Source organism: Oxyura jamaicensis, chromosome Z, assembly GCF_011077185.1.
Source record: "Oxyura jamaicensis isolate SHBP4307 breed ruddy duck chromosome Z, BPBGC_Ojam_1.0, whole genome shotgun sequence".
NCBI lineage: Eukaryota > Metazoa > Chordata > Aves > Anseriformes > Anatidae > Oxyura > Oxyura jamaicensis.
In genome coordinates, this window is record NC_048926.1 from 79848725 (window position 1) to 79867847 (window position 19123).

Here is a 19123-nt window from a genome sequence, read left to right on the forward strand (position 1 = left end):
AATGTTAATATAACTTGGGAAGTGTCATGAAATCCAAAATCAAATTAATTGAATAAAACTCAACATTCTGTTATAAAGATTGCATAATTTATCTCTACCTTTATTATTATTATTGAATAGAATACATAAAATACACTAAACTCAAGTAGTCCTCTGTAATATTCATATCAGTTTCTCCTATTATCTCTGTTGTCTCTTTAGATGTACTCACTAAGTTTAATAATAACAGGATTGCATTACAAGGAGACGTAACCATGTTCCGCTAATGTAGTTAATATTATAAGTAGAAGTAGAAGATATGGCAGCACATGGGCTGCATAAGCTTGCAGTGAATCTTGGATGTGTGCTCTTATCGTTGATCTGTTCTGAAATCTGTGTTTCCTCATCCTCACTCCTACTGGCTACCTACCTACAGCTCGTATCAGTGTGACTCCTATTCTCCTCTACTACCTGGTGCACAGATAAAATTTAAGTCCTCTTGTTTCTAGATTATATTCAATTATAATATACATATTATACATATATACATAATATACATATATATACATGTTTTGTATACATGGTAGTCATATATTGACATATCTATTTACTTAGCTGGGTCTCAATAACAAGCAGTAAACTTCAATGTAAAATTTTCTAAAGAGGAGGCATAACTCTATAAATTAAACCTTAAATGTAAATGAAAAAAAAAAAAAAAAAAGTGATTTTACCTCTTTGTTACTACTGAAATGTCTTGGTTTAAATTTTTTGTTATTTTGTTTGTATATTCTCCCCAGAATGAAAAATTGTCCAAAATGAACATAAACCATGTTATTATTACTCTAGTAGTTCACTATTGATGGAACATAAACAAAAATGCTTTGCATGCAAAAACATTTTAAATACGTGCCACCTGTGTTTATAATAAACTGTAATTCTGATCCTCCTCAGGAGATTAAGTATTGCCTAATTAGTATCAAAGATTGTGAGTAAGTGAGTAAGCAAAAGAGAAATTACTTTTAGAAATTCTCAAGGATCATTTTAACAGATTAAAGTATCATAATGTCCTTCCATGGCTGACTGAAGACTGATCTGATGTGACATTCCTGAAGAATAAAACTTCTAAGACAGTTGGCCTCAAGCAGAAAGCATAAGGAAAAAGCAGAGTGGTTTTGAATTTATCAAAGGATAACTGAGGCTGTAGAGTGGGCAATTTCATTGTGGAAAACTCTATTGTTTAATATTCAATTACGAAGACTTGAAATATTTGAAATACAGGTTTATAAGGACAAGTGTTCAACAAAAATGTAGTGTCCCTAAACAGTGTTTCCAGTGGGGGTTGGCTTGAAAGATCAGTGTGGATGAAAGCTAGAAAAAGTGTCTCTGTGTCTGCGTGAAGCCTATAACATAGGCTTAATTTCTCAGCATCACAGATTATGGTTTTATGAGTCATCCAAAAAGGCAGCACTGCAGTACTGAAAACAATTTTGTGATTTTTTTTTTTGTCTGTGCATTTTTTGTTGTTGTTTTTTGTTTGTTTTACTTATATCAGGTAAGAATGTGAGCACATATATAGCCTTAAGAGACCTTTCTAAGTAAAGTCAGTGTTTGTCAGTTCTTTCCATGAGATGTCAGAACCAAGTTAACCGTACACCCGATATGATATTCTTTAAGGCTCATTGGCAGAGGTGAAAACTCAGTTAAACTTTATTTGTGCAAAATACACAAAGAAAAGGTCAATGGATTTTTTTTTATTTTTTTATTTTTTATTTTTTATTTTTTCTGATACCACTGAACCTTTGCTAAGGACGAAATCTTGATGCATTTTGAGAGTCTTAAAGGTTGGGTTTGTTAATTCACCTGACAGAAAAATACCTAAATTTTTCTACAAGCACAAAATATCCACAAACAGGCTGTTTAAGCAAGCTAATTATTTGGGCATGTTTCAACTTCCTGCTGAATTCAAAACAATAAGATCAGTTTAGAATATCAGACCATGTGTTTTAGTGTGTAAGAACAGATTTATAACCTTCTTTTAACTCTCTAGTTTGAAAATGAGTCAGTTTGAAAATTACTCCCTAATATTTTATTCAAAATTCAAAGTGTTATTGTTATGACTTCTTAAGCAATATTTCACCTACTTGAAACAACATTACTAGTCTTGCAGCATTTCATTGATGGTAGAAACCTCAACACAAAAGTTATTCAACTGTCCCTTTAAAAGTGACGGGTATTGCTCTTAAGTTTGCTGTTGTTGGTGGTGGTTTTAGTGCATTTTTATCCACCTCCTGGACCTTCGTGGGTCTTGATCCAAAATAGAAGCAAAGAACTTTGTGCAACTGGGGATCCATCATCAACTTCTAATTCACTTTCATACAGACTGAATTTTACCCCTAGCAGAGCTTCAGTCGCTCCTGTTTTAAAGCCAGAGAGGAGAGTATTTGGTGCATACACTTTGTATCTTTGAACAGTAAAGAAAAATAAAAAAAATCATCCATAAGTAGTTCCATTGTTAGTGCGAGAGCTCACTTTAGCAAAGCAAACAGGATTTGACTATTATTTCTGTGAAGCTGTATTTCTTACACACTATTCAAAAATCCCTTTTCCACTCTCTCTACAGTAGAGAAAAAACTTAATAGGCTATTTATACCTTTTCTATTAGCTTTAGCTATTTATTTTTAAACCAACAAGTCAGGCAAAAAATAAATTAATTAAAATATTTTTTATTTTTTCCCCAGGATTGTCATATAAAAATAAAATAAAGGAAGTAAAGGATCACTCTCCTAGAGCAGAGGAAATGCTGGTAGCCAGCCTCAGGTCAGTCCTGCCTGTTGATTTATGGAGTGTGTGATACATTTTTAGAAAACCCTACAGTCTGTGTCTTACAGACCTAAGAGTTGAGAATTCTCCTTAACTCTCTGAAAATGATTGTATTGTGACAGCTATGTCCTTCATTTATTTTTCCATTGAAACATAAGGGCACGTTCTATTTTAGCATGTAGTATCTAAATGATATGATATTTCATCCTGGTGCTTAACATAAAGGCATCTTAAAAAGACTTGAGTATATTTAGCTTACACCTGGGCCCCTCAGGATTCATAAGGTGTCAGTCATGGGCAGTTCTTCAGTGGCAGCTCTTCTTTGGAGTCCCCTCTTAACTCACCCGTCTGTGTACCACCACCATCTCTCTCTCACACAGGGCCCTACTGACGAGTGGCATTGCCTTGAGCTGAGAAGGAATTCATCTTCTCCAAGATGCTTCACCCATCACTATTTCCTACACATCCAGAGCCCTGAAAAGAAGACAGGTGTCTGCATTTATTTTTTTCAGAATTCCTGCCTTTGCCATAATGTTATCTTAATACTTTTACACAATAGCCCTTTATGTAGAGTACCTATGAGGTTGTCATTATATTATATGACATATTATATGTCATGATAGACATATAAGGCAAGTGGAAATATGTGAAATTTTGCTATTCCACTCCACAGTGATGATGCCTATGGTAAAATCTTAGCAGTGATACAAGGACTCTGAAAAGTTCGTTCCGTATATCATTTGATTACATTAAGTGAGAAATATCTGCCGCACTAATATGTGGGAAATTATGCATTCAGAGATGGGTGACTACTACTAGAAATTAAAAAGAGGAATGTATGATAGAATTCTTTATTTAATAAAGTTGCAAGACAAAATTACTAAAAGAAAAAAATCATAAGCATTGAACATTTCACATAGTAAAAAGTATCAACTTTTTTTTCTTTTAATTTCTATTTTGGGGAAAATCTGAAAAACAATTACTGAAATAGTATAACACATGCCAAAGGATTACTTTGAGGGCTTCTTTTTAAACACATTTCAAAATCTGTATTTTATAAATATTTATAAACTGAGTTTTTGGGATAGAATTGATTTTTTACAAAATTTATCCAAAAGGAAAATACAAAATACTGTATGACTAATTAACATATATCTTAACTAAATTTTAAATTGATGTATTCTGGGAATAAGATGTTTAAGAATAAAGTATGAAGCAAGAACTATGTCATCTCCAGTCTATTTTTTTTTTTTTTATTATTCTTTTTTATTTTTTATGGTTACTTATTTTGGGGAAATTATGAAGAATACTCTCATACTTTTTTGAAGAAAGTAAATTTCTGTCAAAATTCTTGTGCTTATTCCAGTCTTGAGGACTTTTTAGCAGGACCTGGCAAGATTATTTCTCTGGACTTCTTTGGAATTTACTGGTATGTAAAGGTGGGGGAGGTGACTTTCTGCTAATTGAGTCATTCAAATGATGACAAAACTCAAAAGTATATTCATTAAAAAATACTCAACTGACAAGAGATTTAATGCTCAGTGGGGACAAATGGTTTAATGTATTTAAAGAATTTTAGAGACTGATCTTCTGAAGGCTTACCATTGTGAGTAGCTCTACTGAAGTCAACAGTACTATGTGTTTTTACATTTAAAGTTCTGTGTAATGGTACAGTGGAATTATTGAAGTTCTTTAAATTAATCTTGAGCTTAAGTGTGTAGTAGGATCTAGGACTATATTTTAGTTTGAAAATCACTGTATTTTGTTATGAATAGACGAGTAGAATTACATAATTGTGCACTATAACTGGGCTCAGTAATGTGCATATCTGAAATGCCATGCACTGAATGTAAATACAAGTATGGTTATTCTTATGTCAGTGTGATAAAAAAAATATCTGTAGTATATTTATTACAAGCTTCTCTTGGTATCTTTAGTTCATTTGAATGTCATTGTAAAAAATAAAATAAAGAGAAAAAATACATTGAACTGGTAAAAATAGACACAACAGTTTTTGAAGATTGACTATGTAGTCTTGTTCTTTGTTGATGTGAATGCTGGTCATATGAGTAAGTAAAGCAAGTAAATAAGACTTTATTACTGTGCATTCAATAGTGGCAATTGGATGTTTTATGCATGGAGTTCATGGAATTTTATATAAGTGAATCTTTAAGAGATTCAAAATCAGTATTAGTATAAACACGTATAATTTTGAAGACTAGAGGTTTATATTTAAAGCATTAGATTTGTTCATTTTTAGGTGCTGGCATACCTAAAGCAGCACCATTTGTTATTGACATTCTTCATATTGCATCTCTTGAAATCTCAGAGATAATTCAGTAAGAGCTGGAGATTTTGTGCTCAGTTTCCACACACAGACTGGTCTGCTTGGAGCAGATGGCTGGTCCTGCTCTTTTATAAGCCCACCTGAATTTTGAGTTTCTAATCCAGCACATATATGATTGGGTGACTCCCAGCTTTGTTGCATGAATTTCTCAGACTCTCCATCTTTGATTTTCTCATTAAATTTTTATTAGAAATTTTTGTGTAAACAAAAAATACTTATGAATTAGGCATGGCCTAAATTCTTAGCTTCTTTTATGTTTATGCTTCTCACAATTTTGACATTCTGTATGGGTATACTCACAAGAGGATTTGGACTAAAAATATTATGCTGCAGCACTGTAAGAAAGAGAAGGTTTTTATAAAAATAATTTTAGTACTGATATTTTTCGTGTTCTACTAGTTCTGAATGCTTACGTTATAATAGCATATCAGGTATGGCTTAAAATATACAATTAAATGGTCATTTAGGATTCATTATTGTCAATGTCCCTACTCATATAGTAACTTTTGAAGCCTGTAATACATTTTATAACAGTATCATGTACATTGTGTATTGCTCTTCTACTTTTCTATGAAGGACAGAGTGGGGAAATAATTTCACACTGCATATAATGCATTGGATATGAAGGAAACTTGAAAATTATTTAGTTACAGATTTCTCTGACCAGGCTTGCAAAATAGCATATATTATGTTAATGGGAAGGAATTTGAAAATGAACTTGAATATTAAACATAGTAAGTTTGGGTTCTGACATGAATGCAGGCATGGTTGGTATATAGCATAGAAAAAAGATTCTTTTCTTAACTCTTTCAGGTCTCCTATAGAGTATGATACTGTGTCAAAATACACAGTTATATATGAAATATCAGACAACCATTTGCATTGCTATTAAAGTCTAGTTTCTGTCATGTCAAATCCCACAGCTCATCCCATGTTCCTCCACATCAGTGCATTTCTAAGTCAGTTGTGTTGTGCTCTGTTGGCTAAAATAAGCTCAAGTGCCGCAGACTTTACTGCTAATAATCCTGTGAGATGAGCTGCCTCTGTTTTTGCAGCAACCCTGTGCATCCTTCAGGAGGTGAGTAGAAATGGTGTGCACAGCTCTCTGGAAATTGGCCACACGAGCCGCATATGGTTCACTGGTGATTGCTCAGTTTGTGGTGGAGGCATCTATCACAGCTGTAATCATGACTGAGATGTGAAAGACTAACAAGCATATTATGTACTCTCATTCTCAGTATGTCAGATGTGTCATCGGCTTTTGGCCAGTTTTTAAGCAGTTTCTGAACTGTATAATAGGGGTAGACACATGCTTAGCCGTTTTATTTGGCGGCAGCCAAGAGCCATTAGAATTACATGGAATAAATAGGGCTCTGCTCCTCCATCCCGAGTGCCGACTGCTTTCCCTGGAAAGTCGTCCTGCACATCGCACAGGGAGGGCACGTCACTCCCCGTCCTTGGAGATACACAAAGCCACACTGAGTGAGGCCCTGAGCACACCAGTGTGTTTACGGAGCTGACACTGATTTCAGCAGGTGATCTCCAGAGATCCCTTGCAAATGACACTACCAGGCATGTCCACACTTATGCCTTCAGAAATTCTGATATGCAGAGCTCAGAAGTGATGGGCTTTGCCCTGCAGAGCATGAGTGGAACCATCACCAAGATTTTCAAGTGGAGCACACAGAAAGTCACACATTTGTGACATTTCCCCAGCCCCTCATGCTTGTAAGGGAGTGGATCACCTGGTGGGAGTGGATCACCTGACACCAACACAAGGCTTGAGATGATTTTCCCGTGGCTGTGAGTCCATGATATCTGTGGACTTTTTCCTTTTCCTGTCTAAACAGCTGTACCTCTCCTCCTCCTCCTCAGTTCTCTGAGCAGCCACTGAGCCATGAGACACTGGTTCATAGACTACAAAGGACCTCTCTGCTCCCCCTCAGAAATTTGTTGCCTTTCCTTATAATATATGTGCATTACTGAGCTCTTTCCTTATCACTTTCTCTCCTCCTGAAACAGAAACTTTCAATTACATATATATATATATATATTTTTTTTTTTCATACACTTGGCATCTGGATGGCAGGTGTGGGGACAACAGACATGCCTGGGATTGTCTACAAATGCTGCTGTTGAGGTGTGCAATAAAACAAAAACTAAAAAAATAAAGAGAAAACATAAGTTAAATCTGGGCTACTAATGGACACACAACATGCGTTTATTTTTTAGTTTTTATTTTTGGCTGTTATGGGGGGGAGTTGGGGGAGGAGGGGAGGACAAAACAAGGTCTGTTTCTTTTTTAGTATCACAGATTTTGCAAATGATCTATTCAACTTCAGGAACAGGAAACCGAGGATGGTTACATAGATGCCCAATGCCAGCTCACTTTGTGGTGATGTCCTGTTTTCCCCCTGAGTTAGCCTTCACAGAATCACAGAATCACAGAATAGTCTAGGTTGGAAGAGACCTCCAAGATCACCGAGTCCAACCTCTGACCTAACGCTAACAAATCTTCCACTAAACCAGATCCCTAAGCTCTACATCTAAATGTCTTTTAAAGACCTCCAGGGATGGTGACTCAACCACTTCCCTGGGCAGCCTATTCCAGTGACTAACAACCCATTCAGTAAAGAAGTTCTTCCTAATCTCCAACCTAAACCTCCCCTGGTGCAACTTTAGCCCATTCCCCCTCGTCCTGTCACCAGGCATGTGGGAGAATAGACCAACCGCCACCTCGCTACAGCCTCCTTTCAGGTACCTGTAGAGTGCAATAAGGTCACCCCTGAGCCTCCTCTTCTCCAGGCTAAACAGTCCCAGCTCCCTCAGCCACTCCTCGTAAGACTTGCTCTCCAGACCCTTCACCAGCTTCATAGCCCTTCTCTGGACTCGCTTGAGCACCTCCATGTCCTTCTTGTAGTGAGGGGCCAAAACTGAACACAGTACTCAAGGTGCGGCCTCACCAGAGCCGAGTACAGGGGGACAATCACTTCCCTGGACCTGCTGGCCACGCTGTTTCTTCTGCAAGCCAGGATGCTGCTGGCCTTCTTGGCTGCCTGAGCACATTGCTGGCTCATATTCAGCCGACTGTCAACCACTACTCCCAGGTCCTTCTCTGCCAGGCAGCTTTCCAACCCCTCATCTCCCAGCCTGTAGCTCTGTTTGGGCTTGTTGCTCCCCAGGTGCAGGACCCAGCACTTGGCCTTGTTGAACTTCATACCGTTGGCCTCGGCCCATCGGTCCAGCCTATCCAGATCCTCCTGCAGAGCCTTCCTACCCTCGAGCAGATTGACACACGCACCTAACTTGGTGTCGTCTGCAAACTTGCTGAGGGTGCACTCGATCCCCTCATTCAGATCATCGATGAAGATGTTAAAGAGGACTGGTCCCAGTACCGAGCCCTGGGGGACTCCACTAGTGACCGGCCTCCAACTGGATTTGACTCCATTCACTACAACTCTCTGGGCCCGGCCATCCAGCCAGCTCTTAACCCAACGAAGCGTGCGCCAGTCCAAGCCATGAGCAGCCAGTTTCCTGAGGAGAATGCTGTGGGGAACGGTGTCAAATGCCTTACTGAAGTCAAGGTAGACCACATCCACAGCCTTTCCCTCCTCCACTAAGTGTGTCACCTTGTCATAGAAGAAGATCAGGTTCGTCAAGCAGGACCTGCCCATCATAAAGCCATAATGACTAGGCCTGATTGCCTGCTTGCCCTGCAAATTCCGCATGATGATACCCAAGATAATCTGCTCCATGAGTTTCCCTGGCACTGATGTTAAACTAACAGGCCTGTAGTTCCCTGGGTCTACCCTCCAGCCCTTCTTGTAGATGGGCATCACGTTTGCTAGCCGCCAGTCAAGTGGGACCTCCCCTGATAGCCAGGACTTCCGACTTTCACCTCTTCCCAACTACAAGCCCTAGCTGCTTGAGTTTTGTTCTGCTCAGGGGCGAAGGAGTAGTAAAATGACATATCTAACATGGCTCTGGAAATATTTAATAACAGTTACTACAGCTCTGTGGTTTTTATATTTGTTCTGAAATATCATCAAAACAGGCTTTGCAACTGGTTTTTACAGGCAGGAATCAAACTGGCTGTGGATGATCTTGGGCTAGCCAAAAATGTTAATTTTGGCCCAGATCCTAAGTAAGCATATGGAAGAAGAGAGAACATGGTAAATGTAATGGATTCAATTTTTCCTGAAATGAATGGTCAGACTGGGCAGCAGTCTTCGCGGGGTCTCAGAAGGAGTTAAATGATGGGCATAACTATTGGGAGGGGAAGAGCTTCTCTGAAAGGGGCTGCTGATAAGTAGTTAAAGCTGTGCAAAAGCAGCTGGTGCTTTGGATGTGGAAGTGCACCTGCGAGTCATCAGCCTCGCAGCTAATTTGTCGCGGAAATACCTGCACCAGAACATCAGTCCTTACAGGGAGACCATCAGTGCTGCATGCAATGTATTTCTTCAGTTCTCCACTTGGGAATCACTTGTGGCTGGAGCCACATTCTTGCATAACAGCTTGAAGGATGTATCACAAGCACTTCTTTATGGGTTTAAGGAATGCCTGATGATTTCTTATGAGGTGTCACGTAATATTTGGGTTTTCAGAAAATAGATGTTAGCGCCTGGTTGTGTTTTATCTTAAATACTGTATAGTAAAAAATAACAGTCAGTAAACCCCAGAAATGCCCGACACATGCGTGCGTTGGTTGGTCTATTACTCAGCCATCAATATGCACTTAAATGAAGCAGCACGTTTCCCAATCAGACAAAACACCAGCTATCCAAAAGAACTGTCTCTGCAGCTTCAATGTGCAGGAGGCTAATAGTTAACAGTAAACACTTTTTTTATTTTTATTTTTTTTTTTTTTTTTTTTTCTGTTTCCCAGAGCATATTTCCATGGAAAGAGCAAAGCATTACAGTAGACCGGGTGTTTTAGGTCATTTATTTTGTTTTTGCTCTGGGTCATTTTACAGAAGCACTTCTGCTCTCTAGCGTTAAAATGAGAGCCACTCGACTCCCCAGATATTACCCAGCAGCACTTGGGGGCTCTTAATGATTAATACCATCACAGTCCAGCCACAAACCTTTCTGGCGCAGATAATGCCAGGCAGCAAGCACGCTTGACACTTTTAATGTATAATTAAGTAGAAAAAGTCAGCACTCAGTATGCAAATTTTTCAAAATGATAAATGATGCCATACAGCAGTAGGGATTGATTTGGTGTAAATGAAACTAATTAAGGAAATGTCAAACATAATTAATAAAACAGGTTTAAGCTGCAAAACATTGTCAATTGAATGAATGAGGAGGCATTGGCTCCCATTGTTTCTGCTTTATTTAGGGCTTGTGTTTAGCTTGTACTCTGTTCCTAAATGCACTTTCTCTACCTCACACCCTCCACTACCAATTCCCAGAGAGGGGGAAAATAAATTTGCTTGTCTCTCCACTGACTGCAGAAATTAATTGCAGAAATCTTGTCCCATCCAAGTGTTACATTCACTCACAGGACATTAACATAACTAATTTGAAAGAGCCCAAATGACTGCATAATAGAGCACTGTCAGTATGCCTGACAGTCTTTGGTCATACCAAATTAGCTTGGTTTTCTAATTGATTTTTTTTTTTTTTCCTCGAACTCTCTTATATTATTTTTTTTTTTTCTTCAGCTATTCATTTTTTGATAAGAACAAAGGTTTTATAATTTACAAAAGAGTGCTTGACCTATAATTACTAGGAGGAAATTAGGGGAGGTAGAAAAGTCAGATTTAGTCCTGGTAATGATGCTGGAGACCTTGCTCCCTCTAGGGAGCCTGAAGAATAATGGAATCTTCTATTTTTACGGGCGACCTGTGCACTGGTGCTGACTCTAACTGTGAATCCACTTTACCTTGCAGATCACTTGCTTAACACTAAAAGTGCCAACAGAATCACAGGCCATTATTCCAAATGTCATTCTGTGCCAGTGCCATTTCCAAATGCCCTTCCCTTCAAATGAATGAATCAAAGAACATCTGCCAGTCCTCTTGTCTTGTCCTTGTAAATCTCCCATTTTAAGAGTTTCACAAAATGAAAGTGATACTTAATTTAGGTAAATGGGGTCACCTGAAAGAATTTTGCTTTAAAAAAGTAGCACTAGGATGTTTCTTTTAAATAATGATAATAAAGTTACATAGCCTGACTTTTCACATGTATTTGGTTGTAGAGCAGAGGGTCTTTTTGACAGGTCAAGTTGTCCTTTCTGATAATTTATTGTCTTCTTTTGCTCTTCAAACTCTGTGCTGCCAGGAGGCCACTTAAAGAAATCAAATAGTAGAATATCTTCCTGATATCACCTATCAAGACACAGGTTAGTGGTTTCCACCCTTTTTGCAAATCTCAAATTAGAAATATGTGTATATGTGTTAGTGAGTACACATATATTTGTATGTACGTCACAATGTGTCAACACAATACTTGTATTTATAGATAACATAAAATTTAAAATCGATGTTATAAGTTTACACATACATTATATATATATATGTATGCATGTTTATATAAGTAAATGCATACTGTTCATATTCTTCTAATGGATATTAAGCACCACCAGCATAACCTAGGAAACTCTGGTCTTTACATTTTTTCCAACAGAAAGAGTGAGTTGGGGCAGAGCTTGTGGTTGAAATATTTCTTAAGTTCATAATCCATTTTCTGCTAATTTTGAAAATTTTGTATAAGAGATTCCTTAAGATTTGTATAAAATTTTAAATTTCAGGAGACATAAGACCCCTGCAGAGTTTTCAAACATTTTAATTGTTAGAACTGCTAGCAAGAAATATATGGAGGAGAACACCCATATTTATTCTCTCTTGATGAGGAAAAATAAATCATTTGGAAATAAAAGTAGGTGTATTTTTTTTTTTTTTCCAATTCTCTGTTACAGAAAGCAGTTTTTATAATTTATTTATTCAGCAAGATTTCTTGAAGACATGATTTCATCTGAGGACAAAACTTTACGATTTTATTAATGGGCTTGATCAACTCTGAAGCAGCTCTGTGTTGAACCCCTTCTGTGGAGATTCACATTGTAAGAAACAGCATTTCCATAAATTTATAAGGAATATTTAAACGTTCAAATTACAGCCTACCTCAGAAAACCAACTGCATATGCTGGACCTGTTGCAAAAGGAGTTATGCACTTCACTCATAGGAGAGAAATAGCAATATATTTATTGATGAAAACAGTGATTTAGCAAAGCTTAATCATGAGTAGAACAGTGATTTAACAGTTAAATGTATAATGGTAAAAGCGACATTAACAAGATTTGTGATGGCAAAGTCACTTGATTATTTACTGCATAGAGGACAGGGTCACACTAAAGAGTCAGGAAGATCCTCACATTGAGTCCTGAGCTTCAGAATGGAGTCTCTTTTGCTGTCCACCTCTGAGGAATCTAGATACGATTGGATCCTATCCAAATCCCAGATTTAATGGTATATTCCTGAAGTATTATATGCACAATTAATCCTTTGTCATCTAATCACTTAGATAAGATTACAAAGTTTCAGAATGCATAGCAAATTACTTGCAAAGTTCCAACAAGATAGCTATTAGTCACTTCTGTATCTGTTGCAGGTAAGGAATTATTTGATCTCGAGGAGTAGTTCTCAGAGGCGTCTCTGCTCAAGGGGAAGATACTGGCATGCAACCCGCTGCAGTGCAGGAGAGCTCAACAGGCTCTGAGCTGGCCTTTGTTTATGGGGTACGATGATTTGACTATGAGTCATATCTGCATACCAGACGTATTTGTTTGGGACATGCTCCATTAGCCCTTGGGTCTATCTCCACCAAATCTACCTTGAGCCTGGTTGAGCCATCACAACCAGACACATGCCTCATAGCCACCACTGATGGTTTTTGCCTGATCAGGGTTACAGCTGAGGGGGTGAGAACACTGCCCCAGGGCCATGTGCAAAGCAAGCCATGAGACATATCCTCTATTGCCCCAAATGTGGAATTTAGCAGGGAATTCAAACATCTTGAACATCACTTGCTTTCAAAGCCCAACACAATTCTATTTCATAATTAGTAGTTTCCAATTACTTCCAGATTATGCTTACAAGATGCTTATTTTTTAAAAGCACACACTTAAAAATTCTAATATATTACTTGCCCCTTTCTTTGTAGTGTGCACAAAAGCTCAAAAATTTAAATCACAGAGGAACTTGGATTTTAGTATTTACTATATCTGAAGAGCATGCCTGGGACAAGTTTGCTTGCTTCACTAGAGGAGCACCTATGTACCTTTCCAAACCCTGAAAAGTATTTTTTACTTCCTATCAATTTTTTAAGGTTGTACTTGAACCAGTTGGCTTCTTTCCAACTGCTCATTGCAGTTTATATTAGAATAATAAAGAAACAAAAGGTTCTGGAGTGGATCAGTCTTTTTTCTTAATATGTTGTTGGTGGGGAAGTAATGCAGACTTCTTCATCTGAACTGGTCCTCTATTTCTATGTTATGGCTCATGGAAAAATATCTAGAATTCAAGACTTGTACTCTAAGAGTTCTTATATGATTCCTTGACTGTCATTGGAGCTTAACGTGACAAGATGAGATTAAATTGGTTTATGTATTACTTGAGCAATGGTTACAAACACTACTGAGGAACCACTCTGTTCAGATACTCATAATTTTTGTCTCTGTTCCATAATGTTTGAACATTATATAACTAGATCCTAAAATTCAGTTAGGGGGATGTCCTCCACAGTTGGTTCATATTTATAGTTCCTGCCTTAACATGACAAGAAAGAGAATTGTAGAAAAGCCTTTGAGAAAGGATTTTCTATATAGAAAAGTAGGTAATTACATGGATCGGTTCTCTTTCTTCATATAAATTAAATAGGTGAAAAGCCAGATTGTCCACTGTTGGTTTATCATTATTGTTGTTATTATTATTACTATTGCTTTATTATTATTATTATTGCTTTATTGCTTTATTTTATTTTATTTTATTTTATTTTATTTTATTTTATTTTATTTTATTTTATTAATTTTATTTTGGATATGTTTAGAAACCATATCCATACCTCTGTCCTGAGTCTGAGACCTGCAGGATGTGATATCTCAGATGCCAGTCCTGGTTGACTAGTCATGGTCCTGACTCCGTAAACCAGGGATTGCTGAAGGCTGGGGCAGTGTTTTGGGGAAACTTCACAGCATGCTTACAGAGCTCAGAGGCTCTGTGAAGAGCGCTCACTGTGTGCTCCTGCTGTGGCTGGGGAGGTGAATCAGCCAGCACACAGGTATTCTGGGAGGTTTTTTAAAAGATCATGTATGCATCAAAATAGGAAGTCTGGAAGTCCAGAAACCCATTTTAGGGTTCACTTGCAGGCAGCACACCCTGCCAATGCCTTGTTGTTACTTCAAGGCTGTTAGTGATACAGAAGCCTGAATTCAGATGTATGGGGTGGCAGTAAAAGACATGCATTTCACTCATATTTGAGGGCTTATAGTCACATATATACAGTTTATGCCAGCAGATTTAAAGTGGACATATCACAATATAATACACATTTTCAATTACACTTACTTTAAAGATGTTTGTTTTTCCTGTGTAAATGATTGGATCAATGCACTTTCCATTCTATCACAAAATTGATTAATAACAATAATAAAGAAACCCTAAATTATTCTTTTCCTCCAAATAACATGAGTATGTCATGAAAACAAATAACATTCAACCTTGGAAAAGGTTTTTCTATAATCATTAAATAAATAATAATAAAAAAGCTCACATATACATTACCTTATTGCCTCTTTTTCCCCCTAGGTTCTGATTTAATGAAATAGACCATTTTTCTACACTACTAACTTTCTTATTCCAAGAACACCATGGAAATAGAGACCTATATAACTATTCTTGAAAATATTGCTTCATTTACAGTTTTGAGAAATACTTTTCACAAGAAATCTGATGACAAAGACAGTCAAAACAGGAAAAACAATAGGAAAGTTTATGACGTATAAAATGAATTCTTCAAGAGAATTTCGTTTCAAAATGCCAAGGGTTATAAGTCAACTATATGCAGCACATATTACTATTTATTACCTTGCATTTGGCTGAAATTCATCTCTTTTGACAACCTTGGGTAAATCATGTTACATATTTCATAAAATATGAGTGCTGGACCTTTTTCTGAAGACACTACTTAGTGAGTGAACTCATTGCTATTGGCTGCATCCCAGGTGCCATAAGCTCCCTTAAGACTGGTGCTTCTCAGAGTCTTGTGGCAGCTGACTCAAAGAATAGGTATTTATAGAAAACATATATGAAATGCTGATGTCTTGTCCAGTTTTCAGAGTTCAGATGTAAAGCTAAATACAAATCGAGACATGCAAGTTTCACTTTTGAGCAAATTTACTGGGTAAATGTCTTTTTTTTTTTTTTTTTTTTTTTTTTTTTTTCCATTTCATTTGAATATGTTCAGAGCTCCTCAGAATATACAACTTTATAGTGAATGTATTTTTATTCTTGAAGGCTCATTATTTTACAGTGAGGTTACTGAACCTAGACCACGTAGTGCAGATTACCCAGCATAGTATTAATCAAAATATACATGGCAAATGGGATTCAAAACAGTGCCAAATAGGCATCTGCTTTTAGCAGTGAACAAAAATGCATTTAGCTCCTTTATTAAAAGGTATTATGGGCAATTTATTTTTAAACCATCTCTCTAACACCATTAACTAGCATATAATTTAATGTACTCCCAAGCAACTTGACTTTTACATTTCCTTCAAAACATTAATTTGCTTTTGCAAATTGATGTAAAAGATGCCTTTGACCCCCTGAATGATTCAAACCATTAACAATAAATTAGATTATCCTTTAAAACAAGATCACCATTTTTATTTTTGGATGGGAAAAAAAGAAGACTACCATTTCAGGGAGTGAGATTATATTGCTTAGAGAGAAATAAAATTTGGAATAGTTGCAATTATTTATTTTTTCCATCCTTATCTATGGCAGTGCTCACAAATTCTCATCAGAAAATTTGCAGGGTATTAAATGTTTTTAGCAGATTAAATTAACAAAATTCTCTTTGTTTTCTTTTTTGTTTGTTTTTGGTTTGTGCGTTTATTTTTGGGAGGAGGGAGGAGGATTATTTAACTTAAAGAAAAGGTCATTATGTTTGTGACTAATACTCTCTTACTGAAAGAGACTATTAAATGTTACAGGGTACCCTGTAACACCCTTAAATGTTGCAGGGTACTCCGTTTCCTGCAATTACAGTAAAATACAACTCTCTGAGGATACACATTTTTTTATTTTATTTTTTTTCCATTTTAAATAATGCAAATAGCATTTTTCCTATTCAAAATAGTATTGCTGAGAAGGAAAAATATACCCTTTAACTAATGCATATGATGCTGTTATGTATTTGAAGATGCTTAATAATAACTAGATGTTTAATAATAACTATCACAACTGGGTTTATTTATATGGTGGTTGCCACTTCATCCTATGGGGGCTGAATAGAAGAGATGTCAGAACAAAACACCCAAGCATGTATGACTTGAATTTAGCAGTCATTGCTGAAAGCTTTAGTTATTGCATGTCCTTGTTGTGGATATGTCCCATGAGCAACCCACCCCTGTGGGTTGTGTTACTTTTACGTCCTCCCTCTGGTTCTAAGGATCCACTTGTTAGAATCTAAGAGCCTGTGGAAATCAATGGCAAGTCTCTTATTAAGTTTGACTGAGGCCCTAAGGGTTAGCTTCAGCCACCCTTATTTGCACTGTACAGCAGCACAAGCCTCACTCACCAAAACATCCAGACACTTAAGCATGTGAGAAACTGCATCAATTCTTGACGTTGTGCAATGGGTCCTACCAATCAAGGTCAGAAGGGTGCAGTAACATGGCAAAGTCTGGCTTTACTTTCCTTCAGCATTTTCTTTTTGTGAAAAAAAAAAAAAAAGGAAAAAAAAAAAAAGAAAAAAAGGGCACTGATTTATAAAACATGCAGATTGCAAATTTCATCCCAGGAAGTGTGTCTTTACTTGTAGTTTCTATTATAACCCTGTGTAGGGACAAGGTCTGGAAAACTTGAACTCATTATCAGAACAATTAATTATAGCTGGGATATTTCTAAAGGATTTATGTAATATTTATAAGCCCTCTGAAAAGTGTGGAGTATGGAGTTTTCAATTTATCCCTCAGAGAAGCTCTATATTGATACATATCTAGATGTTCAAAATACGTCTTGCCACAAAGATATTACAAGTCATTAGTATGAAGAGCAAGTGACTTCAATCACCCAGTTAACATGGTTCTTAAATTGCAAGAATTACTTGAAAATTTATTGCAAAAGAGAAACTTCTCCAAATAATTGAATTGCTATGCACATTTCGACCAGAAGTTCACCTCATCTGGCAGCTGCCAGTTCCAAATACTAGGAGAAATATATGACCAGGACAATCACTTGATCAGTTACAAAAAGAAGAGCTTTTCTCTTAACAGAAACACAACATTAAAATGCAATTTTTTTCATATTGCAAGAGTTTCAAGTGTTCAAAATATTTCAAATTAAATGCGTTTCAAATGTTACATCTAATTTTACAATTTTACAATAATTTAATTTTTTTATTTATTTATTAAACACAACAAACATGCAGAAACAGCTATCTAAGAAATGTACATTTTCAGTTGCTTTCTATTTTCTTTCATCCACTCAAAGGTAGACAATATTCACTTTTTATCCATTGCATACACTGAGTTGCTTGTTGTATTAGAAAGACCTTTTCTTTAGACCTTTCCTTCCCCACAAAATTATGCTTTCACTTTGATAATCCAGAAAGTTTTCTTTGCCCACTTTTTCTGGAAAATGTTGTTCTCTGATGCTCTCTTGCTACTATGTTATTATGTAGAAGGCTGCCTGAAGTGACCCACTTTTTTTTTTTTTTTTTTTTTTTTTAGCCATTTCTATGTTTTAAAATGTTAGCATTCCTGACTACTTTGCAGTTTTGATAAACTACATTATAAGCATTTGATTTAGAAAGTAAGAAATTCAGATTTATATTGACAAAGAGATTACTACTCTAAGCAGCTATGACTGTTCTTCAATGAGGAACGTTTTGGAGAGTTGGATACTACTGAAACTGTTGGCTCTCTGATGCTTTCTCATTCCCCCAAAATATGTCTAGGATATAGCTAGTCATGTTTTATGGCAGAACAGAAAAAAGATCTCAGAAAAGGGCTGGAAGACTTATTTAGTAAATCAGAACACACGGGTCATTTGTTTCATATAACAAAAATAAATATGTTCAGTTTTGTTACAGCTAATAAATCAATATATCCCTCTTTTCCATGTCTTTCCACATCTTCTTTGGAAGGTTTAATATGGGAGTCTTGGATAGTCAGATAAGAACATACATTAAGATATATTTACAAAAATGTCATTGTTTGTGTCTTATACTTATCAGTACTTAACAGGTTATAGACCTAATTAAACACAAAAAGAACAGAAGCTATCTTTCCACTTGAATTTAAGTGCAGGAGGAGAATAACTGTAACCTTCTTTCAAGCAGTCCACCTGGTAAGGAGTGAACCATCAGACCATGTTCTGGCCTGTTTTATTGAGCTGGGAAAATGGGTCTTTATAGTGCTTATGGGTTTCTTTTTCCACAAGCCATCCAGCCTTGAACTCAACAGAGATTATATCCTTAGGCTACTTCCAACCTCCCTAACAATCTAATCCTCATTGTTTCACTCATAAGTAGATCAGTATTAAGAAATTATTCTTGTTAACTTTTAAATACTCAAATCCAGAGGAACAAATTATTTTGTAGGTACTCAAAATATGTAAAATTTCTGCTCTGAAATGGAAGTGACTGATTAGATAAACTTCTGCTTAGGGAAGTTGTTCTAATGCTGTCCTGTCATTCTTGTGAGCTGCTCAGTGGAGCAAGTTATTGACAATCCTGGCTTTTCTACA

At 36.5% G+C, this 19123-nt stretch overlaps 1 long non-coding RNA gene across 1 annotated transcript; it reads left to right on the forward strand.

Moving 5' to 3' along the window:
- Nucleotides 1-11418: 11418 nt before the first annotated feature.
- LOC118156769 lies at nucleotides 11419-18861 on the forward strand. Its single transcript, XR_004746427.1, has 3 exons — nucleotides 11419-11492; nucleotides 12762-12888; nucleotides 18622-18861. It is a non-coding gene; the product is annotated as an uncharacterized LOC118156769 (long non-coding RNA).
- The last annotated feature ends 262 nt before the right edge of the window (nucleotides 18862-19123 follow it).